The sequence below is a fragment of the Ochotona princeps genome, chromosome 5, assembly GCF_030435755.1.
Source record: "Ochotona princeps isolate mOchPri1 chromosome 5, mOchPri1.hap1, whole genome shotgun sequence".
Classification (NCBI taxonomy): Eukaryota; Metazoa; Chordata; class Mammalia; order Lagomorpha; family Ochotonidae; genus Ochotona; species Ochotona princeps.
This window is the reverse complement of record NC_080836.1, coordinates 33,357,991-33,383,075: the sequence shown is the minus strand read 5'-3', so window position 1 is coordinate 33,383,075 and position 25,085 is coordinate 33,357,991. Positions and strand designations below refer to the sequence as shown.

At 40.9% G+C, this 25,085-nt stretch overlaps 1 long non-coding RNA gene across 1 annotated transcript in view; it reads right to left on the bottom strand.

Annotated features, from left to right (window-relative positions):
* Positions 1–13,953: 13,953 nt before the first annotated feature.
* The window catches only part of LOC131480303 (uncharacterized), a 53,256-nt gene continuing 42,124 nt past the window's right edge, over positions 13,954–25,085 (bottom strand). Inside the window, exons 2-3 of the long non-coding RNA XR_009245401.1 lie at positions 15,587–15,645; positions 13,954–14,073 (exon numbers count right to left, since the gene is read on the bottom strand). This is a non-coding gene — a long non-coding RNA (uncharacterized LOC131480303). The remainder of the gene's footprint in view (positions 14,074–15,586; positions 15,646–25,085) is intronic.

Below are 25,085 nucleotides of genomic sequence, written 5' to 3'. Positions count from 1 at the left end.
GGCCCGGCGGTGTGGCCTAGCAGCTAAAGTCCTCGCCTTGGACGCGCCCGGGATCCCATATGGGTGCTGGTTCTAATCCCGGCAGCTCCACTTCCTATCCAGCTCCCTGCTTGTGGCCTGGGAAAGCAGTTGAGGATGGCCCAAAGCCTTGGGACCCTGCACCCGTGTGGGAGACTGGAAGAGGTTCCTGGTTCCCGGCATCGGATTGGCGCGCATCGGCCCTTTGCCCTTCACTTGGGGAGTGAATCATTGGATGGAAGATCTTCCTCTCTGTCTCTCCTCCTCTCTGTATATCTGGCTGTAATAAAAATAAATCTTTAAAAAAAAAAAGAAGAATATGTACATGTGTGTCTTCATTCGGTGGAAAACAGCCTCAAGACTCCAAAGAATTTAACATTTGTCTATAAAACATAAAATTCAAGTGTAACACTAGAGTCTCAAAAAAATATCTCACCAAATTATTTCCAAATGGAGTTTGAAGGCCACTTAATTTTGAGTAAAAGGTTCAGGATGCTGAGAGGAAAGATAAAATCCAGGAAGTCACACAGCCTGTCCAGGTTCCCTGTTAAATACAGAGAGCCTGACAATGGGTCAGGTCAAGAAGTCAAATGAGTCACACTGATTCATACGTTCAGGACATTGCAAACACAATGCGTGCGGCAAGATGTGGGATCTGTTCTAGGACTGCGCTCACTCCCACACTGCAACTTTCATTACCCTTAATTCCAAGAATGGGTCACTGAAGTCATCAGCAGGATGTGACAGAAAACAGGTGCAAATAGGCATTGATGTCCTTCCTCCACTTAACCTTGAAGAAAAGAGAAGGTATAAAAGCCATGTTACTTCATTGTATTTTCCATAGATACGCCTTGACAAGAGTACTTGTATTTTTGACCTACAACCTCATGCTTGATGTCATTGCAAAGCATTTGTTAAAGAAAAAGTGATGCCTTCTAGAAAGGAAGATGACACACTGCTACATGCACAGCAATGACTTGTAGCTCTTCTTTTCCTTATAATTAGAGCTGCTATTTCTTATTTATGTTCTAAGATGTGCTACTGGATATTTTGCTTTTTTGAAAAAAACAGCATATACTTGCAATGCAAACCTTTAGCATAATAGCTGTTCTTCCATCCAGTGAAGTCTCAGATACTCTTTTCTTTTTTTTTTAGGTGTATGGCATTTAGTTGGCTGAGACCCTGCCTGAGGAAGAAAGGAGAATTGCGCTATCCAAGGAGGCCAAGAAGAGATGAGGTGGCTGCGTGGTGCACAGGGTTGTTGCTGGGAGGAGGAGCAGCTCTGACAATCTCAGAAGCCATCCTTCTTGGTCAGTTCTGGATCTTTACAGTTCCTTCTTATTGAGACTGCCTAATTTCTCACAATTTCTCTCTTCTCATCCTCTTCCTTCATTGAAAATAATAAACACATGGTTTAAAAGCTGTGCAACTGGCCACATCACAAAGCAAAATCTGGCACAGTCCAATCATCAGCTATGTGCACACTGAGAAGCCAGAGGTAATGGTGCAAGTGACTGGGGTTCAGCAACCTGCATTGGAGAAATGGAGGGAGTTCCTGGCTCCTGGTTTCGGCTTGGCCCTGTCCTAACCATTGTGAGCATTTAGGAAATGAATCAAAGGACGAGTCTCTCTCTCTCTCTCTCTCTTTCTCTCTCTCTCTCTCTCTCTCTCTCTCTCTCTCTCACACACACACACACACACACACGCTCTCACTTTTTCAAAGAAAAGACAATGAAATAAGAAAATAATTCAGTAAAAAACTACATTCTAATTTCCAGTTCATGTTGAGTTTTTGCTTTTCTTTTGAAGCTACTTCCATTTTACGTCCTCCACTTGTTTAAACTAAGCAAATCATTGCCGTTTGCTATCTGAATCTTTCTGGGCATTTATTGTATGGTTCAGTACTTCATGCAGGAACAAAGTTTCCTTATTCCTGTTACCAATTAGCTTTGCTTAATGGTTGGAATTAGACATACTCGGTATTTACGTAATTCTGCTGAGGTTACAGTGGTACAGAAATTCTTAGGGGAACAGTGACCCAGCCCAAGGGTTTTTACTTGAGTGGTCTAAGTTGGCATAATACTGAACTTTAAAAGTACAAGCCTGCATAACTAACCAGCTAAACCAACCATGACTACTCACTTGTAAGAACTGAATCACTCAGTGTGAGTCTACCTGAGGAAAAGCAACAGCATGAACACTTAGTCTTTGCTGTGTTTTTGAGTACTAATATTCAATGATTTAGTGTTAAGGCCGGGTCTGAAGAAGACAATGTTATGCTTTGATCAGCAAGTGCCCATTGGAATGAAACAAGTTGAAAGGCAGTATTTTAAGTGGCAGTAAAATATCTCAAAATTAAAAGAAAGCAAGCCAAGAGATTCGTGAATGTAGATACATGTCTATTTAATTCACATGCTTAAAAAGGCTTTTAAGGAAATAATTGTGTTAGTCACATGCCAGGAAGGTGAAGTAGAAAACTAAAATAATTACTGATTTGAACCAATTCATCCCATCTTCCAACTCTACAAATAAACATAAGAAAAATGAAATGACACAACCATAATACCAAGATTTAGGCCTCAACCATCAAGCATTCCAGATGACAGACATTTTAAAGGGCTTGGCGCTTTAATAGAAAAATAAGTCACCTTTGAAATACAAATCAAATACTGTATTTCTTATAAAAGCATTTTTACAAAAACCAAAATAAAGGCCATGGGAGAGTTTGACAAACATTTCTTGTGATTTCTAGATGACATTCATGTGTATTTTCAATTGCTTTCCTAAAATAAGTCCAGGTGAATAAATATGACATCAACATGGAAGCCTGATGGGAAACCAGTCTTCTGACTTCATTTTATTCACAATTTTCCTCTTTGTAATTGTTTGAAAATTCTCTTCTGCATTGTACATGGCAGATCTATTAAGGGAGTGTGGACAGCTATTACCCTCCTGTGCTGCTATATTTTGTCTTTGCCACCAACCGCCACTGGCATTTCTATAACTTTCTCCCAATCTTTTCAATATCAGCAAACATAACTACATATTAAGGGAAGTTGTCACCTTCATCTTTTAAACGATTGTTTCTCCTGAAAATTAACAAATTAAAAAGCCAATTGAAATGGTCATGTCTCCCACCCTTGCAACAACTTCGAAACCCACCCCTGTATTTGTACCACAGTGTGTCTCTGCCCTTCTAACCATTGCAGTAATGTATATAATGAGGGCACAACCTCTTCCTTTTCTCACCTTGTTGATTTCCAGGCCCTAGAAGCCAGCTGTGTTGACATTAGGAAGCCTGATTTTCAGATGCAGTTTGGTCTTCTTCTATCGTCAAGCTATAATCAGCATGCATAGCGTCCTGGAGGCACCTTGCTCTTGTCTCATTTTCCAAGAACACCCCAATGACCAACTCCCTTTTTGAACATCCCTGACTTTCTATTCCACCTTAAAGTTCAGACAAATTCTAAACAAGATTAGACATGTTGTTTGAATGAAAATTGGCCATTCTCAAAAATTCTCATTTTCTCTTTCTCCATAATTAACATCTCTTGTGTCCAAAAAGTCTCAGTGCTATGTCCTCTCACAATATAACTACAATTCATTAAAAAGCCACACATTGAAAGCAAATCTGACACAAATATTGGAACAATTGAGATATATTGACTTAGTTTCCATGAATTTACCACATGCATTTTGGCATTTTTCTCACACCCCTCCCCAGGACTTAGAATATACATCTAGGGGTTGGTGCAATGGTTCAGTGCTCAAATTCTTGCCTTACAAGTGCCAGGATTGATATGGGTTCCAGTTTGTGTCCTGGATGTTACACGTCTCATGCAGCTCCCTGCTTGTGGCCTGGTTAAGCAGTAGAGGACCCTGCACCTGCATGGGAGACTTGGAAGAGGCTCCTGGCTCCTGGCTTTGAATGAACCCATCTCCAAACTTTGCAGTCACTAGGGGAGTGAATTGGCAGACAGAAGATCTTTCTCTCTGTATCTTCTTCTCTCTGTAAATCTGATTTGCCTTTTCAATAAAAATAAAGCTTTTAAAAAATGCATCTAATGGAAAAGCAAAGCAGAGCAAAACAAAACAAAAGGCCCATAGCAGTGGAAAACCCTGCTATGCCAAAACCCTATCTCCTTGATAATGTGCCTGGGTAGACAGCTGAAAATAGCCTAAGTTCTTGAATCTCTGCTGCCCATGTGGGAGACTCAGTGCAATTCTAGGCTTCTAGCTTTGACCTGACCCAATCCTGGCTGGTGTGCACAGTCCATCCTTTTACTTTTCTTTTAAAGCAAGTCTGTGTTTAAAGCAAGAATATGCCAAATAAAAGTAGTATGAGGTGCTCTAGGGAAAACCTTAAGATCATTTTATTTCTTGACTTCCCTGTTTCAGAACAGAATCAGCACTCTGAGAAAAAAAATACCTGTAACCCAGTAGTTAATATGCCCATGTCCCACACTGGAGTCCCTAGGTTCAGTTTTCTGATCTGTGTCCATGCTTTAGGTCCTGTCAATGCAGATGGTGGGAAGCAGAGGAATTGGCTCAAGCCAACGGTTTCCCGATGCCTGTGAGGGAACCCTGAATTGTGTCTCTAGCTACTAGCTCTGGTCTCAGCTGAGCTCTGGATGTTGGGAACATCTGAGGATGGTTCCAGGGTATAGGAGCTCTGCCTGTCTCCAACTAAACTCAATAGTAAATAAATAAATAAGCAATATTTTAAAGATTCCTTTAGCTTTAAACTGCTTCCCTTTGGTAGTTCTCTATGAAGTCAATTTTGAAAATACAGAAGAATCAAAGAAAAGCTATGCATTATCTAATCACAAGAAAAACTGGTAATTTCTCACTTTAGCTGCAAATATACCAAAACTGGAATGATACAGAGAAAAAAGATTGCTGAAATATTGTTGTTTTTCTCTTGTACAATACAGTAATTTTAGAAGTGCCACCACTCTAAGCATACCATTTTGTAATCAGTTGATTTTGCTCTTGGTGTTTTGTTTGAGCATTCTCTTCACTCTGCAAACCATTTAAGACATGGTAGGAATCATTCTTCCTAAGGAAAATCATTTTCCCTGTACCCAGAATTCTTTAAAATCCTTTCAAATATTTTAGCAACTTCAGATTCTCAATAAGCCAGAATAGATGTTTGCATCATCTTGAGTTCACAGATGAGGAACCGAGTTCCGGCAGAGTTTGCACCCAGCCAAAGCAGAGAAGGCGCTGGGAGAGAGTCCATGAACATCTGCCTTCCTATTGCTCACAACGTCTCAGAAAACCAAAGAGCAGCTGATGAGCGCCAAGCCTGATTGTGACAAGCTGAACACTGGCCATGCTCGTTCTCTCTCTTTCTCATGTTCACCACATTTGTGCCTGGTACCTCCATCACCCCTCCTGGGTGCCATCTTTAAGCCATCTCCCTCCTGTAACTCAGTATATAATGTTAATTTGCCAGTGAAAGCAGAGCTTTCTCATACAGAAAAATTTTGAACTCTGTGAATGTCAAGGCTGTGATCCAGACCCTGCCATCACTTTCACACTAGCAGGTTTTTCTCACAGTGGGAACTGTTGTGATTTCTTCACACCAGAATCTCTGGTAATGATGGCTATATGAGATTCTTGCGCCTCATTCAGAGACATGGAAATGTGCTTTCTGGTAGTGGTCAGGGAAACACTTGAAGTAATGTCTGCTTTTTGAGCTTAGATCAAACGAGACTCCAGGAAAACTGCCCTGTCCACTTTCTCTGTAACCACTTTGTTCCACTTCCTGGGCTATCCTCGAATGACTGCTCTACTGCTCCTACATGTCCAAATCCAACTTCCTCTTCAGGGCCCCACTGAAAGCCCGCCTCCTGCAATAACCTTACCCTAGCCTTTTCTCTCTCTGGTTCTTAAGTGCTTGCCATCTAGCAAGAGACTCAGCATTGCTCACCCTGCTTTGTAGTTCAGAAACCATATGTGTTCACTCACTATGTCATGTATACTTTAGCTATGAGTCTTCGAGCAACTCCTTTTAACTGGAGGAAGTATGGAGACTTTTGTGTTTCCAGACCCTTAACTTACACACACACAAACTGGGTGTATAAATATATATAAATGTAAAGCTATAGGTAGTCTGCTAGATACCTGATTCAGGATTCTTCATGAAGAAGGGATGTTTTTCATTTCCTCTCTAAAGTTTCTCCTGGGTTATTAAACACCATAGGATACACAGAATGAACATAAACTCTAGATTGTGTCCCTCCTCTGGCATCCAAATGAAGATATACTTAATGCCTCTCGTGAGACCTATGTTGCAGTAAATGTGTGTGCTGCCGTCATGGGCATAGGAGAAGTGTTAAATAAAAAGAAACCACGATTGGGAGCAAAGATCAAAAGTTAAAATTTAGGGAGAGTCCAGGAACTTTGGAAATGAATGAAGTCTGTTTAGTTAGCTTAGGGTACTAACTAGTTTCAGACATCTATTCTACATTTAGCATCAAACTTTATACTGGACACAGAGGGAACCCAAGTTGACCAGATAATTCATACACTGTGCAGAGTCCATTAATTTCAACCAATTACCATTTTTATAAAAGTGAAATTCAGTGTGCCATAGATTTTACATTTCCAAAAAGTCATTATTGGTATAAGATATATTCTGATTTTTTAATTACTTACTTATTTTATTATTCCATGATGTGGTTTATAGGCTTTGGGATTTTCCTTCCCCTCTTGCCAGATGCCCATTCCCCCACCCCATTAATTTACCCCATATCATTACAATAGTATAGTCTTTCACAATCAGTCATAAGTCCATTATTCTGCTATTGAAGTGCATCCTGACATTGTAGGCATGCACAGTGGCAAAGAGTCCAGCATGCTATTGTCAAGACACATTCAACAGTTTCACTGAGAGTTCACCCTTGATTTGAAGGTAGAGATGAATATGCCATTGTATCTTCACATCTGTATATAATAGTCTAATACACAGTTACTATACATCTCCTTAAATGAAAAGTCGTAACACAAAATCAACAACAGGAAGAAAAATGGAGAATTTAAACATGAAAATAAATAACATGCTGCTGAATAACCAATGTGTCACTGAAGAAATGAAAAAGAAAATCATAGATCTTCACCAACTCAAGCTTAAAACACAGAGTCGGCAGCGCTGGCCAAGCACATTTGTAGGAATTCAATTTCATGCCGCACAAAGGCATTAACCAGGATGCCCTAGCTCTTCCTGAGAAATACAATTCACTGAAAGCACCACATATCTAGAAAGCCTGAGAGAAAGGTGGAAATGATTTCAACACCTTTTTTCATTACTCTTAGAGAAGAATAGAAGAAGTTTGGAAGCTTTGGAGTTGTGTATTCCAGAAATTCTGCAGAAGGTTAGCTAAAGCCAATCACAGCTGCTGTAAATGGGATCTCACTCCTCACTCAGGGTCCCCGAGAAGAACAGATGGGCTATCGTGTGGGACCAGGGGTTTGTCTCAGTCTAGCGGGGTAAGCATGAGAGTTTGTCATGTCTCATCTCTCAGCGGGTGTACGTAATTGAGGGACTGCACACTGCTGCTTAAACCCACAGCAAAGACCCATGGGAGCCAGTTTACATTGGGGCAGGAGGGAACTAAGGTGACCGTGGCACCTTCTGGCTTCCAGCTGTGGCCTGTATGCTGCAGCTTTGATGATAAAATTACTATGAAGCATTAAAGCAGTTAGTATTTTATTTTATATTTGGACTGATGCACTTGCAAACACTTTATCAGGGCAAGTGACCTCCATTTGCTAATGCATTGGTAACATTTGTGAAAGGAAGTGTTTTTGTGGCTTTTTTAAACCCTAGGAATCTCAAGAAATGAGAGGGAAGGAATTGATTTCAGGTCATTTGTGTCTATAATTAGAGGTCATTGGAGAAGTTCCTGTTGTAAGGGTTGCCACCTCTGTGTTTCTGTGACCACCTATGGAGGCGGCTCTCATTTGCACAAGAGCAATCAGACCCAGCCTCTGAGTGACAGCAGTGATGAGCGATGTGTGGGGTAAGTGTCATTAACATGCCTTCCTGGGGGAGCCCATTCCCCTGCAACATCTGACCTCCTCCAGACACAGTTCACCTATGATCCGAGTTCCCTTTGAAGTCATCAGGTGCAGCCCCACACCTCGTTTATCAAATTAGGAGTCCAGGGCACCACAGAGCAAGCAGTTCTGTCAAGCTGGGGCCAGCACAAGACCCAGGGCTGCAATCGGGTGCCTGACCTAAGCACATCTTGGCTTCTTCACTGTATGTCTAAACTGCGTGCATACACAGCATGCCAGGGAAACATGGCACTTAGCTGGATTAAATTGAGCTGCCAACCAAATGCCGCATGCTTTCCTACAGTGAATACAAAAGCACTTTATTGGTTTCCCTCATCAAAGCAGGCAGCAGCTGCTCGAGCCAAGAGGCAGGTGAGGGATAGACTTATTAAGGTCTAATACTAACTGTGACCTGACTTGTGTTTTGAGCTCTTAAGTTATTCTAATATTAGAAAGGACAGAGGTAACCCTGTCTACTTCACTCATGGTCTAGATGATTATAAATAAGCATAGATCCATTTTCATTAAGTGTTTTAATAAAATGACAAAATAATATGAAAATAAAGCATAATATTATTTAAGTATAACCTATTGGGATATTATTTTTAATTCAAGCCACCATTTTTGCAGAAACTGTTTCCCTGTCTCCTTTGTGTCTGCAGAGCATCTACTTGAGCAGTGTCATGAAGAGACAGCATAAAACCCAGAACTTTGGTGTGGCTGCAGTGACCCCCGTCTGCTCCTCTCCCCTTTGAAAGGAAGTCTGGGGTTCATTTGCTCACATTTCAGCACCTAGCAGTGGACTGGGCAGCTTGGTTTGTTTCCTTTGTCTCTTCCGTGAACCTGACACATTTTCACAGAGGGCAGAAAAGAGGAAGCTGCTGCTGCTGCTGCCCTGCCCACTTCTGGTGCCAGGGCTCCAAGCTCACATGTAGCAGTGAGTGGGAGTCCCGGTTCAAACCCTCTGTCTGCCTAAGGGTTAACAAATGGCCTTCCTCCCAAAAGGATGAGTGAGAAACACCCAGCGAGTGTGAGAAATGGCTCTGGCTGGCCTAAGGAGCTTTGCCTGGGTGTGCATCCAAAGGAACACAAAGGCAATGCCAAGCTTGCTGTTCTGAGTTGATGTCCAAATTCCTGGCTACAGATGTGAGCTGTGGCCAAAAGGATTCTAACAGTCTCACAGAAACAACATCTGATGTTGGTGCTGCTTTTCTGGAGGGCTCATTCAAACCCTGCTGCCTAAAACGGGCGTAAAAACACAACCTTGGAACCACTGAAGGGAGGTGTTGATCCTGAATTGCAGTAACCATTTGAGTCTCATATGTTTTTGTTTCTGCCCTGATATCTGTGTGTATATAAAGAACTCCACTCTTACAAGCCTTTCCTCATTCTTTCATAGAATAGTTTAGACTCCTCATGTCCTAGGAATGTGGCATGCGGCTACTGTGGTGGCTACTGCATATTTGTAACAGTTAACCAACAAATTCTTTCTGTCCCCACCACAAGCTGTGGCTATTCAGAGTAATCAGATCCACTTAATGAAGTAGACATGGAGTTTGGGTTAGTGGGTTTCCACAAAGTGTGACTGGGACCTTCCTGGAGACCAGGTAAGGAGGCAGAATGCTGGAGCTCTCTTCATCCACCATCACCAAAACAGCCCTGTTCAACACTTGTTACTATTGTTTTAAAATGTATTGAACTTAGCTGCAAGATTCTTTTGATGAAAAAGCCAAAACAACATCTGATTTTACAAGAAAAAAATCAGATGTGCAAACTATATACTGCAGTATACATGTAGCAAATTCTTAGAATTATTTATGGTTATTTCGATATTTTGAACCACCACTTTTGTGTTGACTATTGCAAAACTCTGTTGCCTGTCCCAACACAATTCTATCAATACAGTTGAGCACTTCCTATGCAATAGGACTTGTTGTAGGCACTGGAAGCAGATGGAAATATCCATGTGGAATTATAGCTGCCCACAAGGTTTCTTGAGTTCTATTGCTTTGACATAAACCAAAGTTACCATCTTTTTTACATTCCTAAGTTTTTACCACCCAACTACATTCACTGCATATACAAAAATAATTTCCTTAATTCTCCTGAACATTTTTCAAGTCCTGTATTTCATCATCAGGGTTTTTTTTTAATTTGTTTGTTTCTTTGTTTTTAGGTGATGCTTACAGAGTTGAATAGGGAATGGAGACTCTAAGGTGGATTATGTCAGCCAATGGACATTGAAAGTGCTCACGCATCTTTGGATGAGTGAGATCGACAACATTTCAGAGCTATCGAAACCACCTGGGCAAAACCCTCAGATTACAACAGCACTGCCTAGATTTTTTTTTCCCAGCAGAGGATTTTGAAGCATAGTGATGGCCTTGAAATTGAGGCAACCTGAGGAGAAGAAGGGAATGCATCCCTCTTGAAGGACCAACAGTTGGAAATCCACACTTAAGGGACCCATTCTTCCTGCATCATGACAAAGAGAGTCACGAAGCCTGTGGCTTGCGTGTGACAGGACCTTGCACTTTCCCTGCTGTGCCATGGTAACCCCATCAACAGCCAGAAGGAATTTGATGAGAATTTGGTGATGTTGCAATGCTCCCAGTAGAAAGTGACCTAGAAAATAACTGTACTGGCCCGGTCGTCCTGTCCTCCATTGTACCTCTCTAGTGCCATCTAAAGTCCCTAGTCAAGCGTTGTCTCCTTGCCAAAAATATAAGCATGCCCACAGATGTGGTCACCTGCTGGCTTCTTCCCACAGCCTGTTGGCTGTGCCCAGGAGTTTCTCCACTCACACTGCTTGGACCCTTCCTTTCCTGGAGACTTTCTTACCACTGTTCGGTTCAAGACTTTAGAATTTTTTCTTCTCAGAAGTTACAGACAGTGCACAGTTGCAACCTTTGTTGCACTTTTTTCTTCTGTTTCAGAAGCATAGTCATTGATTCTTCCTTTACTCTGGAAGACATTCTTACAAAAGTCCTGGCATTTCTGTTCTGTATGAGGAGCATACCAACACATCTATCTGTTTCTCCCATTCATGCTTATATTGTATTTGCAACAAGCTGAATATAATAATCCTCTCATGGAAGAAATGATTGAAACAGTTTTCCAGGACTTCCTTCCACCAGATGGCTGGGACAAGACAATAGAGGAACCCTATCATGACCTTTAATGCTTCTCTTTAATGTGATGTAGAATGGGAGGAATTACAGAGAGTGATATGCCAAATAGCTCCCACTGAGAGCTTTGAACTTTCAAGTTTTGCAGTTTGTCAATTCAGGGGGCAGTATTTTGTTGACTGCAAAATAATACTGTGTTTTCTAGTGCAAAAAGACACATGCTTTATAAGAGATGTTACTGGGGACTTAATCTGTAGTCTAATGCCAAAAAAAAGGGAAATTTTAATGAGGGTTTCCTGGTTCAATTGTCTCTTCTCCAACTTCACAATGTTTGCAGTCACATAAGGTTAAGATAATGACCATCAGGTCATTCCATTCTTCACATTTCTGGTCAAAGATAAATGAGAAAAGGCTTCCCTGCTGTGAAAACATCCTTTTTTATTAATACTGGGTGAGCAGGAATGTAAGCACATTTGGCTGTCGAGAAAACTAACAGAATTGGAAATGTAGAATATTAAAGCTCTGAGACTAAGATCAGGCTTTCAAAGAACAAGTGAGTAAAAAGAAAGAAAATATTATAAAAGAAAAAACAAAGTTGAGGTGAAAGCCAATCCGTATACTAAAACTGTAGTGTGATACTAATTTATTCCAAGGGTATGCTCAAGTGACCAGTGCTTGTTTTGCCACGTAGAACATAATTAGATTGCTCCAGAAAAGAGGACTGCTCACTCAGACTGTCCCAAGACAATCTGAGCTCACACTGTTCATCTAAATTCCTAACAATCAATGCATATGCAAACACTTGGCAGTGAACTCCACATCTTGTGACACATTTTATATTATTATATTTTGCAACATAGCTCTTATACTGTATGTTTGTATTTTTATCCTTGTTTATATCATGTTGTTATACTTAATATATAAGATAATCCCAAACCTGGTTGGAGAAGTGGATAGAAAACCTCCAAAACTGGGTCAACTTACTTAACAACAGTTAGTAAGCTATGTCATGATGGTGAAAGACAGGAGGTATTTGTTATAAAGTACAAAACCAGGAATCAGGAAGCTATTACTTAATTTCTGTGCTTCTTGGGGAATTATGGGTGAAAACTCTGGAAGACTGGATTGAATTTGGCTTGAAAGGGAACATCTAGGCTGAGGTCTCCAACTAGTGGGTGGTAACTGTGACCTTTCTTTAATTAGCAATATTAAGTTCTTCAAAGAATTTTGATAATGGCAAACTGGCTTTCAGTCTGTCTACATGCACATGGTAGTTACTTCTTGTTTCAGGTCTGGAGTTCTTGGCAAAGAAACCTTTACATACAAGACTGCATATTAAGGTGTTATCTACTGGAGAAATAAAGACCGCATGAGTCTGATGATCAGAACCACGTGGGAATAGTGATTGGGCACCTTTCAGGGACAGATACACCACCTGCTTATTTCACAATATTAATCTTAGTAGAGATGAATTTTCAAACATAAAAGTGGGTAAGAAGATTAAACTGAAGGAGGGAGGCTAGGCAACTATGGGAGACAAGGACCTACTAGTATGGATCATCTGTATTCACGGCATTGCTTAGGGGCTCAGTTCCATTTACAAAGGACAACGGCATCCTAATTGTACTAACCCAATTGCTTGCACATAGTATGTATCAATCTTGTTAACGGCTCTCCCATCATGTAACATCATGGAGTTGAGCAATAATGGAACTGGTAGGCACAAAATAGATGCTCACTGATAAATTGCCACCCAAGAAATGGGTTGTAAAATGTAAAATTTTCTCATTGCTTCAGTGGTAGGAGAAAAATTAATCAAAGCACCTAAAACTTTTTGAAACACAGTGCCACTGTCTTTGAATAAACACTCTGGGGAAAAGCCATGAATGTATGTACTTCTAGAACAAAAAGTGTCCATATAAGCATTCTTATGCTGGCAAAACACTTGAGTGGACATTTTCTGACCACTCAAAAAGGGAAACAACAGCCAAAGAAGGTCACTCCAAGTTTGAAAAGGTTGTCTGTGATTTTGATTTTCTTTCGTGGAACAAAGCATGTGTACCCAGCTTCACTGTCAGGATAGTGTTGGTGCTGTAATGATCAGCTTGGGCCCAGCCAGAATGAATTAATGCAAGTATAAATTCAAAAGCCCAAATCCTCCATCTGGGCATGGACCTACAAGTTTCCAAGCAAAAGAATACAGCTCATTTTTCATCCAAACCTTCTTGAGAGCCTTAGAAGTTCTATGTCATCAGTGGGAAATCAGACAAATTCCTCTATAGATGCACAGAAATGTGTAGCTCTTGATAAGCAGTATTAACTATGCTATGCTCCCTTTGAACAAACAGTTCATGTTAAACCTGCAAACCACAGTGATGAAATCATTTGTGACTATCGGCTTTCTAGGGGGAAAAAAGCCCTGTGTTCAAAGTAGACTTGATAATTAGGAGAAGGGGCTGTAATCAAGAATCCACATGCAGACAGCTCAGACAGAAAGAGGACCGTTTGGTGGAGAAGGGTCTTTGACTCCTTTGATTGTGTGCAGCACTAATAATGTTGGCGCAGTTTGACTTCTCAAGGCTGGAATGTGACCAGTGCATTTGCAATGCTGATTGGCTTTGAGGAAGGTTTCTGAAAAGAAATCCATACATAAAAGTCAATTAAAATCTTCAACAAAACTTAGTTTCTATAGGTCAGAGCTTTGTGGCTTGGGAAACAGAAGCCTACCTGTTCCATCTTTGTCCATTTGTCTGGTTTTTTTTTGTTGTTCCTTTCGCCCTTCCTGCTTTCTCTTTCATCTCTTCATTTTATCCTTCCGTTTTATGATATGCCTCTCTTGGAATTAGATTTTCATCTTCAAACGCTGCATTTGGAAGAAAATGTTGAATTTTTAAAATACAATAAGCTGATTTGCAATCAGTGAATGCACACCAGTGGCACAGGACAGGTTCTGAATGGCACTCACATCGCGCTGATGTGAATGGAAGCTTGCAGGAGCGCCGGTCTTTGTAGACTTCTGGCAGTACAAGGAGAAGTGAGAAAATAAAGAAAAGCTCTCCATGAGCAGTGTGATCTGTGAAGATGAGACAGAGACCCTGGGATCGCAGCAACTGGGAAATACCCCTAATGAACTCTCTCGCTCCATCTCCTCTGAGCTCCCTTCCAGAGCAGGAAAGACTACAAAGCCAGCCAGCAGGCTTGAAAGTGCAGCGAGTAGGAAGAAGAAAGACAAAAGTCCCAGGCTGAAGGGAGAGTCTGAATTAGTGATAAGCTGCTGCATCCCCCATGCAGAGGCCTCTTTCAATTCCTGTGTAAAGTATTTTATTAAACACACCACACTCTGGGGCAGTGTTCTTCGTTAACTTTCTTTCACTAACACGGTTGCTGGAAATAGATCGAGTTTTCCACTTATCTGCGTGCTATGTAAACAACCACTGTAGGCTAGTGAGACAAACAGCAGGGTTACATTTGAAGAGTCTTGTTATATTTATATCAAATCTGAAAAAGCACTCATTAGCCATATTCAGAAGCTCACACAAAATATGAGTAGGAGGGAATCTTGGATCAGAACATATTAGGTGTGAACATTGATTTACCTGTTTTACATTCTTATTATTTCTCTCCCCCCCCCCCCCCGATTTTATTTCCCTTCTTTTCCAGATCTGTATACAAAGCATGTAATTAACTGGCTCAGTCCAGGGCGAAACCATTTACTCTGTTTAGTCACTGAAAAAAGAATCAGAAAGCTAAGCCACCCACATCCCAACAACAGCAACTCCACAAGGTATTTCACTGGGTTACCCTCTTTGGAGAGCTGTGTGCCTGGTCCTTGGGAGCGGCCTTTTTTCAAATGTAAATATTCAACATCCAGAATGATTGATTTGGATCAGCCTTCCTGCAGCCACATGTTCCTACAGTCAGGCTGCAGGACACAATGGGCTCCCCTCTGTGCAGAGAGCAGAGACAGGGCTGCAGGACTGGGCAGCAGGAGTGAATTACTCACTGGAGATGAAACACAGTAGCCAGTGCTCCTGCTGTTAGAAAGCCAGTGTTTGAAGGTGGAGAGCTGAGGCAAAGCACTGGTACAATGCCTCTTTATATTTATAATACATATGCTTGCACACAATAATTTTGAAAATGTATATTTCTTCCTAAATATCACACCTGGGGAAAAACTTACAAATTCTCAGCCAATTAAAGACTACAGAGCCCCAATCTCCAATGCAATGGTTCTACTGAAAAATAATTTGGTTTCTGATGATTCAAAGGCCTATGAAAGCTTTATAGAATTTGCTAGCTGTAAGACACTAAGTAAGTTACACAACCCATTGGAGGTGTTGATTTACATGCAAAATGGGTGTAATGTCTATACTCACCTCATGGACACATTGAAAGCAGGAAACTCAATCACACAAGGACTTGTTTAGCACACAGCCTGGCACAAAAAACAGTCAATACATGTTGGTTATTATTACTATAATCTTGTAAAATCTTTCATTACTAAAAAACCTGATGACTAGAAGTACAGTAACATGGCATTTAGCTTTTAAATCTTTGGATTGTGAAGTAGTTTCCGATTTCTAAAGAATTGTAAAGCTTGGAGAGCATTCCTATGCACGCTTGACTCCATCCTCCCAGTGTCGCAAGTTACCTAATCGTGATACCTTTGTCCAAACTAAAGAGCTGACATTAATACATTCCTGTTCACAAGCCTCCACGATTCTGTGGATTCTGCAAGCTTGACTACTACGGCTGCCTTCCAGCGACAGGATCGCACACAAAACAACCCCTCACATTGAGTCTGCGCCTCTCCTTAGTTTCCTGTGGCCAACATCAGTTTCTCAGACCTCCCCTGTGTTTCCTGATCTTGATAGCTTGAATAATACTAGTTCCGAAAATGAACTATTTTGTAGTACACATAGAAATCAGCTTCATTTCATGCATTTTGCCATAATTAGACTAAAGCTACGAGTTTGGGGAAGAAAATATCTGATATTCAGTGTTCCTCTCTCTCTAAATCAGGATTATATGATATCTGCGTAACTTATTGCTGGTGATATTAACAGTCCATGAGTTACTACTGTCTTCTGCTCAGTTTCTGAAATATAAATTACAATGTGGGTCTCCAAATCCATCCCAAACGGAAGAGGAAGAGAATCAAGCTCTACACACTGTGACTTTTTAAAAATAGTTTTAGAATTCTATTCTTAGGCACTTTTGTCACTTTTCCCTCATGCATGGATTTATTTATTCATTGATTTGTTTGTTTCAGTGGGGAATCACTCAGAGGTTAGTCATTAGTCTTGAGGTCATAATTAAATACTATATTACATTGCTGCCCAAACTATTCCAGCTTTGGCTATTGAGAAAATAGCATTAGTGCATTCAATTGCAACGAACTGAAAGTGTTTTTTGTAGTATGGTTTCAATAACTGCTGTAATGAAATCTGAATGGAAAGAGAATTTGAGCAGCATTTGTTAATAGAAACTGCTAGGGAAGGTGTAGTCAGTGGGTTGCACAAGAGGTACAGTTCACTGCAGACAAGCAGTCCAAGATGATGGTTAGACCCCTTAATGAAGGTAATAGAACAAAGATTTTGCTTGGTTGCACCTAGTGGTTTTGGAATGGGGCTGCTCATCAACCAACATCAGCTTTGTGATTTATCTTCTGCTGCTTTGGGAGTGATGTCTGACTAAATGGATCAGAAATATTAACACAAATAATACAATATTTAGATTTTGCTATCACTCACTGATTTTGCTATCATTCATTGCAATTTGAGAATCAAAATCTTTACCATGGTGACAATGAAGACTCTGATCTATAAGACATGAACTACTAACTATAGCATCTAACAAGGGTGGAAAGTCAACTTTGTAAGCAACGTAAATTTGTTTTTGTTCTTATGACAAAGAAAAGATAAAAAATAAAGAGAAAAATTACAATCTTCGTAAGATTGTTATTGGCAGGAAAATTATAATAAACAAGTTTTACCAGAGGAAATGCTATATTGCTAGTTAGGTAACTAGGGAGCATCAAGGGGCTAAAGCCAGCCAACCCCCAAGCTGTGTGCACCACCCAAATCCTTTTCCGTGAATTCAGGATAACTTAAGGTTGAGCATACCCACTGCCCCCATGTAGCTAAGTCTCACTTTCCAGCATATATCAGATGCCACGATACCTCCTTGGAGATAATCAGGGACACTGCAGCCCACCCTGCACTCTGCCTCCTTTGAGTCTTTCATCAGGGCCTGGGAACTACCACACATCATCTTATAAAGAGGACAGTCTGAATAGGGGCAATTCCCCCTCAGGATACTCCCTGCACTTATGTCCAAGCCAAGACTATCCTTTGGCTTTTTAAGGAATCCCGGTTCATTGATTGTCTCCATCTATGTCTCCTCTCTGTGTTCTTACAAGAGGTAAAAGTAAGTCTAGATTGGTGGTAATAGTGGTGGTTTTGGTGTGTGGTGGTAATTGTGGAGAGTTTTTTATGATTCCATTCAGGGCTTCTAACGTCCATACTGTAGGGGACTCTAATCTCCGCAACAGAACATTAAATTATTTAGCAAAACCACCTTAATTTGCATACAAACACAATATAATATTTAGTTCATATGCACTGGAATTAAAATAGAACATGTACTTCTACCCTTGGCCTGCTGCTTGGTATTTTGAAATTTCTTAATCCATTTGTGCTCTGATGCTATTGGATAGGTTCTTAAGTTGTTAACACTTGCAAAAACTGATATAGTAAGTACTTTTTGCAGATGTCTTTATTTTTATTTGAACAGCAGGTTTACAGAGAGAAGGGGAGAGAGAGAGAGACACCTTTCATCTACTGGTTTACTTCCCAAATGATCCCAATGGAACAGAAATGAGCTGATCTGAAGCTAGGAGCCAGGAGTTTCTTCCAGTCTCCAATATGGGTGCTGGATCCAAGAACCTGGGTCATCCTCTGCTGCTTTCTCAGGCCATAAACATGGAGCTGGATTGGATACAGAGCAGTCAGGACAGGAACCAATACCCAAATGGGATGCTGGTGCCACAGATGGAAGATTAGGTTGTTGATTGAGACACTGCATTGTTGTGCCCTATTCCTCTCTCTGCTCCCTCTCTCTCCTTTCCTGTCTGTCTCCTTCAACCTGACTGACCTCTTTTCATAACTGAGAACTCAGCTTAACTTTCAATTTCTCATAGTGTTTCCAAGGATTACTCAAATATAGGTCATCATTCTTATTCTCTTTGAAAACACTGTAGGGGAAGCAGGGGCAAGCAAAGTACTTATCTTCTAGATTCTTAAATTTATGCATAGGAGCTTGAAAAGTAAACTAACAAAAGACAGTTTAATGGAAAAAAAAGTACAGTACTTCATTTTTAAAAGTTTATATGCAGAAGAAATTTAAGAGAGTAGGTTGGACTATATAACTTCTATTTGTCTCTTCTTCTCTATATAACTCCTCATTTCAAATTAAAATAAATCTTAAAAAGGAGGTTGGGGAGGGCTGGCATCATGGCCCTAAGATTCCTAGTGCCAGTGTTCCATTTAGCTGCCAGCACTATATGGAATATTGTATCCTAGGAGCTCCACTTTTGATCCAGCTCCCTGCTTAAAACCTGGGAAAACAGAGGAGGATGGCCCAAAGCCTGGGTACCCTGCATCCATGTGGAAGACCCAGAAAGAAACTCCTGACTCCTGGCTTCACACCAGACCAGCAGATGATATTGTGGCCCTTTGGGGAGTGAACCAACGGATGGAGGATTTTTCTCTCTGTCTCTCCACAACTCTGCCTTTCAAGTAAAACAAAGGAGAAGTATTTTGGTTTCCAGGGACAATACTTCATGAGGAAGACTTAGGAAAGACATGAAGGAACTAATGTATGAGAAAGGCTACTTCAGGAAGATCGGTGTCTGCAAACTCATTCTAATTTCAACCCCCTGCCTTCTCTCTTTAGTCAGGGGTGACTGGAGAAGGGGCAAGGGCTGGAGTGAGTTCATCTTTTACAAAGAGAATCTTGTGCCCTTTTTGTCAGACAATAGGGAGAGTCTTCTAGCATTTTTTAGCTGTTGTACTCAGCACACAGTCACCTTCGGGCCAAGAGGCATATTTGGGGAGGCAGATTCTGCTCCTGCTTTAACAGAATTATCTTGACCATGGGGACATTTCCCATAATTTCATAAATTTATGTAATAGGGCCCTCCCCTACAAGCGCCTAATCTCCTTCAGGGCAAGAATCTTTGGAGTTATTCTCTCTGGCTTACTCAACATCCTGCCTAAGTCCTGATTGAGTATGTTTATTGCTCAGTATTCGCTGGTGTGAATAACATGTAAGCAGATAATGCTTTTTTTATGTGCACTAAGACAAGTAGTCTTTCTCTTAAGATTTTAAAACATAACCAAGGTAGATATTTTATTGGGATAAGGGCTGATACACTTCGACTGTTTTACTAGTAGAAATAGTTATGGGACATAACTAATGCCAGGCTTTATAAATTATTTGTGTTTTTATATGCCAGTTTGTTCTAGACACACACCCCTGTGTCACCCCACACTATGTTATCTCTGAAATTTGTTTTGTGTAGTTTATGGTTTTACCTTTTCCACCATAGTAAGGGATATATTACATAAATTCACACTGAGGTTACTGGAAGCAGACAAGAAAAAGTCTCCCAAAGTTCAACTTGATCACCCTTCCCTCATGCTGAGGTGAGATGGCTACCATCAGAAATCAATTTACTCTATTTCAGTCACACGTTTGCCTATGGTATGGTTTCACAAAGGGAAATGGCAGTATCCCTTTGTCTTTAAAATCACCTATGCCCCTCACATATAATAAAATGTCATAATCTGTCCAATCGCTCCATGAAAGGTTCCTTGGCTATTTCTCTGCTGAGATCCCAGATCTTACATCCCTCAGAAAAGGTAAGATGAATTCTCCTGCCATTAGCTCCTGTTTCTGGATCGATGTCCCAGCCTGAGGGATGGCTCCAGGTAGAATAACCCTTATTATCTCCACTATGTGGAGAAACAAAGAGCCTCACCAGGAACAGCACAGATTCCTTTGCTCTGGGATCCTCCACTTCCCTGTGAGGGCAGGAGAGCACCACTCCTCCTCTGGACATGCCTTGGGACCCAGCCATGGGTCTCTGTTCCTCTCTTCTCTTGGTTCCTCAGTGGAATGCCTTCTATCAGCTCCCCCTCTAGGACACATATAGCACAGCATCCTTTCAAGGAGTTTGATCATGTACAAAATGCCAAGAAGAAACAGGATTATTTGCCTCTTCCAATTTATATTCTAAAAAAATTCTGCAAAGCAATAAAACAATGAAGAATTATCAAAATCTATGAAGTATGGGGTGGGGTGAGTACCTGACTCATAAATATATGCTCTATTTAACATAAGATCTTAATATGGATAACTTTCCCCCAGTAAACAGTGGCATCTTGAAAGTTGTAAATATGGCTCAGTTTTGATGTCAAGGTGTCTAGCACAGACTGTGATATGACAGGGTCTTATTTGTCATGGAAATAAGGATGGAGAGGTGAACTGATGCAGGGAAAAATGAAGAGACGATGGTAGGAAAGAAAAAGAGATAGTTAAACAATTTGATAATAGGCACACACACACATATATACATATATGTATGTATATATATGTGTGTGCATGTATATATGTATATGTATAAACACACACATGTATACATACATACATGTATATACATGTACATACATATATTCACATAGAGGAAATGTACAATGCAGAGTAGTATAGGGGAAGTGCAGATATGTTGCAACATGCATCTCTACTCCCAAATAAAAGAAGGACTCCCAATGAAACTGTTACATATATCTTAACAATTTGATACTACATTTTCTGTCATTGCCTATTTCTACCATTGCTTATATCCTTGCATATACCTACACTTCAATAGCAGAATGTATAACTCGTAACTGTTATTGAAGGACTATACTACTGAAATTATACGGGGAGGGGAATGGTGGGAGAGGAAGGGAAGAGGAGTGGGCTGGGAAGGTGGAAATTCCTATACCCACCAAACTAAATCATGACAAATAATAACAACTGAAAAAAAAAGCAGATAGTGAAGAGGAATCCAATTGTCCAAATGAATGCAGTATTCAGGAAACAAATATGGAAAGTATGGCAAGTATGTTGCTAGAGTTCAAAACTTAGAAGACAGGACATGGACTTGAATTCATAAAGATGACACTAAAATACAGCAGACGTGGGAAGCTCCTCACCAAGATGCCATGTATCTGCCAAATGTGCAGCTGTTCTGCAAGGGACTGTCTGCAATTAATCCGTCTGTGATGACCCCAGTCTGCAGTCACACAGGATGGTATTTCATCTACAAACTAGGAATTAATCTTGTGAAAAGATGAGCTAAAACTGCTTCTCTCTGCAGAGTGAAGTAGTAGGGAATCCTGAGGTTGAAAGATTTTGACAGCAAGAGCTGGGACAGTTCTTTCAGATCCAGTGGAGACAGCAGAAATAAAGAGTAAGTGGTGTCTCCACCATAGATCCAAACAAACAAAAACAGAAATGACAAAATTGAACAAAAAGACTAAGGAGAATGTGTCTAGAGGCAGGGAAATTTTGAGGGTTAGAGAGCATCTTGCTCAGCATAACAAAGGAATGTGCAGGTGCTCTCATCTCCTGATTGCTTCCAGTTCCAGCAATATGTATCCTTACTGTCAACTCCCTTTCTCAGGAAGGCAACCTGCGTGAGTTCTTCTGCTCTTTCAGCTGAATATCCAGGTTTAAAGACCAAGGATGGTCTCCCAAGGAAACGATTGAACTTATCTGGACAATGAGAGGCTGGACTCTATGCATGGTTCATGCTCACAATGAAGGAATCATGACTGGATATGAACTGTACTACTGCAACAATGTGGAGGAATCCAACATAGGGGGAGGGCACAGGGAGGGGCTAGGGGAATCCCAGAGCCTATGAAACCGTGACATAAAACAAAATTAAAAAAAAAAAAAAAGATCACTACCGAGCAAAGCAGGATCCAGCAGGGTCCCAATGGCCCTTAGAAACAAAGCATCAGTCATCCTTAGCTGAGTGTTCCCAGTTCTGTCCACTCTCAGGGTTACTTCTGTGAGCCGTACCAGATGTGGCCACAGTGCCCAACCAGCACACATGAGAACCAGGGAGAGAGGGGGCAGAGCCGGCAGGGGGAATGTGAACTCCCCTGCTGCACAGCCACTCCCACTGGAAAGTTGAGTTGGGATGGAGGCAGACCAGACCAGGCAGGGCTACAACATCTGTGGGCCTCCGGTGAGTTAGATTAGGGAAGGGCAAGGTCAGGCTTACTGTTCTGACTGGTGCAAGCAAAAATTAGAGTGGGTGAGGGTTGGTTGGGCTTTGCCACAGCACCAGATGGCAGAGACTGGCATTGGAAGCTTAATCTGTCATATTCAATTCCAGAACCACCTGGAGAGTGCATAATCCGGAAGTTGGAGTGGCCTAGAAGGGAGACAGTGGGCACCTCCCTCTTGCATATATACTGAGGTCTGGGCCCTTCATGGTAGTCTAGTGGCTAAATGCTCACCTTGAATCCACTGCCAGGATCCCATATGGGCACCGGTTCATGTCCCGGTTGCTCAGTTTCCCATCCAGCTCGCTACTTGTGACCTGGGAAAGCAGTAGAAGATGGCCCAAAGCCTTGGGACCCTGCATCCATGTGGGAGACCCTGAAGAAGCTCCAGGCTCCTGGCTTTGGATCAGCTCAGCTCCGGCCAGTGTGGCCACTTGGAGAGTGAATCAACAGACAGAAAATGTTTCTCTCTGTATCCCCTTCTCTCTGTATATATGCCTTTCCAATAAAAAAATACAATAAGTCTTTAAAAAATACACTGTGGCCAGGGTAAACATTTGGCATATTGCTAAGACACTGCATGGAAATATTCCTTCCACATTGGAATGTTATGGTTCAAATCCCAGTTCTGCTTGTGATTCCAGTTTCCTACTTCATAAAGAATATCCTGGGAGATGATGGCTACTGCAGCAACTACAGGAAGTGGGTGGACACCACAATGACCTCAGCCAGAGATCTGGCACACCCTGAAGGCAAGCAAGGCCACATATGGGCCAATGACGGACAAAGGCCAATAATCCTGGCCCTATCGGAGCCTAAGCAGGGCTGATGACAACACCCATGTCAGAAAGGGTATAAAACCTTTGTCTCCGCTATCCAGCTTGTCTTTTCCACTTATAGTTTTCTCTTCCACTGCACAGGGAAAGGTCCAGCAATGGACTTCTCTTTGCACAATAAAGGCCTGTTTGTACTCGGCTGGTATTTTCTTCATCGGGTGGTCAGCAAAGCTAACAGGAGACAGCAGGTGTGGCTCAAATACTGGTTCCCTTCCACCCAAGTGGGAGACTTAGATGGAATCTCTGACTCTTGACTTCAGCCTGGAGCAGCCTAGCCCAGCCACAGCTGTTAAAGGCATTTGGGAAGTGAATACGAGATGTCTGATGGCCCATCAGGCTTTTCTTACAAATAAAATAAATAAATGCATAAAATACATTGAGATACTGAAGTTGGATCAGTTTAAAATCAGCATATCTAAGATGGAATCCGAACTTGCACGTTTTTAACAAAATCATTTTTTTTCACTCTATTTTGTGCCCTGCAACGTGCACAAGCCATAACGTTCCTCATGAGATATATCATGGTATGAATTGTTTTGTTGTTTGCTGGGTGATTACACATCCACATAGCCCAGCTTACGAGACACTGCTATTTTAAATCATCTGCTTTACTCAGTATCCCAATTTGCTTCTTCCTTTTCTAAATTATTAATGGACTATCAACATGATTTCAGGAATGGTACTTGCAACCTAGCTATGGGCAGGAGGACATACAGGACATATGTAACAAGTCAAGGTCTTAGGCCCTGGACATTACAAATACAGTGGCAATCTGATTGACACATGGAGTTTCAAGATTGCTTGGTTTGCTTACACATGGTTCTTGATTTTTAATCTTTTGAAATTCTCTCTTCTTTATTGAAATCCTGCCTTCTGATCATAGCATGGGTCTGCATGTAAAATTTTCCAAAATCTTATGTACTATCCAAATTATCCTATATCGAAATATTCACCTCTTGTTATTATCATCTTAATGGCAAACGGCAACATGAATCATCATTTGTACCCTGCCCAAAAAAGAAGCATAGGTAGACATCATGCAGTTTGATGCTAGAAAATCCCTAAAAATGGATAATAGTCATATCAAGTACCAGTTTAATTGGGTAAATATTATCTGACTACAAGACATATTGTAGCAACAGAACAGCATGTCTCCTACAATAACTTTTTTATTTATCCAATCGGGGTCATTAATAAAGAATTTTTTTGTATTTCTGATGTACAGATCCTCCAAAGCCAGAGGCTCACATTTTAACAGTTAGTTATACAGGATATAATTTTTCTTCTTAACCCAAGGAAAAAGAAAGCAACAGATGAATGAAATTAATCATTTGTAAAATTGTAATTTTGCCATAGATAATAATTTGCAAGATCTTTCCTTTTCTAAAATACTCAGAATGCACCATAAATTGTCACACTTTGTAACAGAATGTATAACACATTAGGGAACTCCTAATAAAGCCAGTCTGCTAGAAAAACAAAGCCAATGTCTTACACTTGGCACCTTCTCTACCTGACTATTCTCCTGTGAAGTTACATTGTGCCTTGGGTGAAGAAGGGTTTAAAATTATTATTCAAGAGGTGATTGTCTTCACTTCTTATTAATATCTGAGTTGTAATAAATGGTATTTTTTTATTTTATGTAAGTCCATTGGAACATACACTTGTATGCCCGGAAGGTAAATTGATCCCTT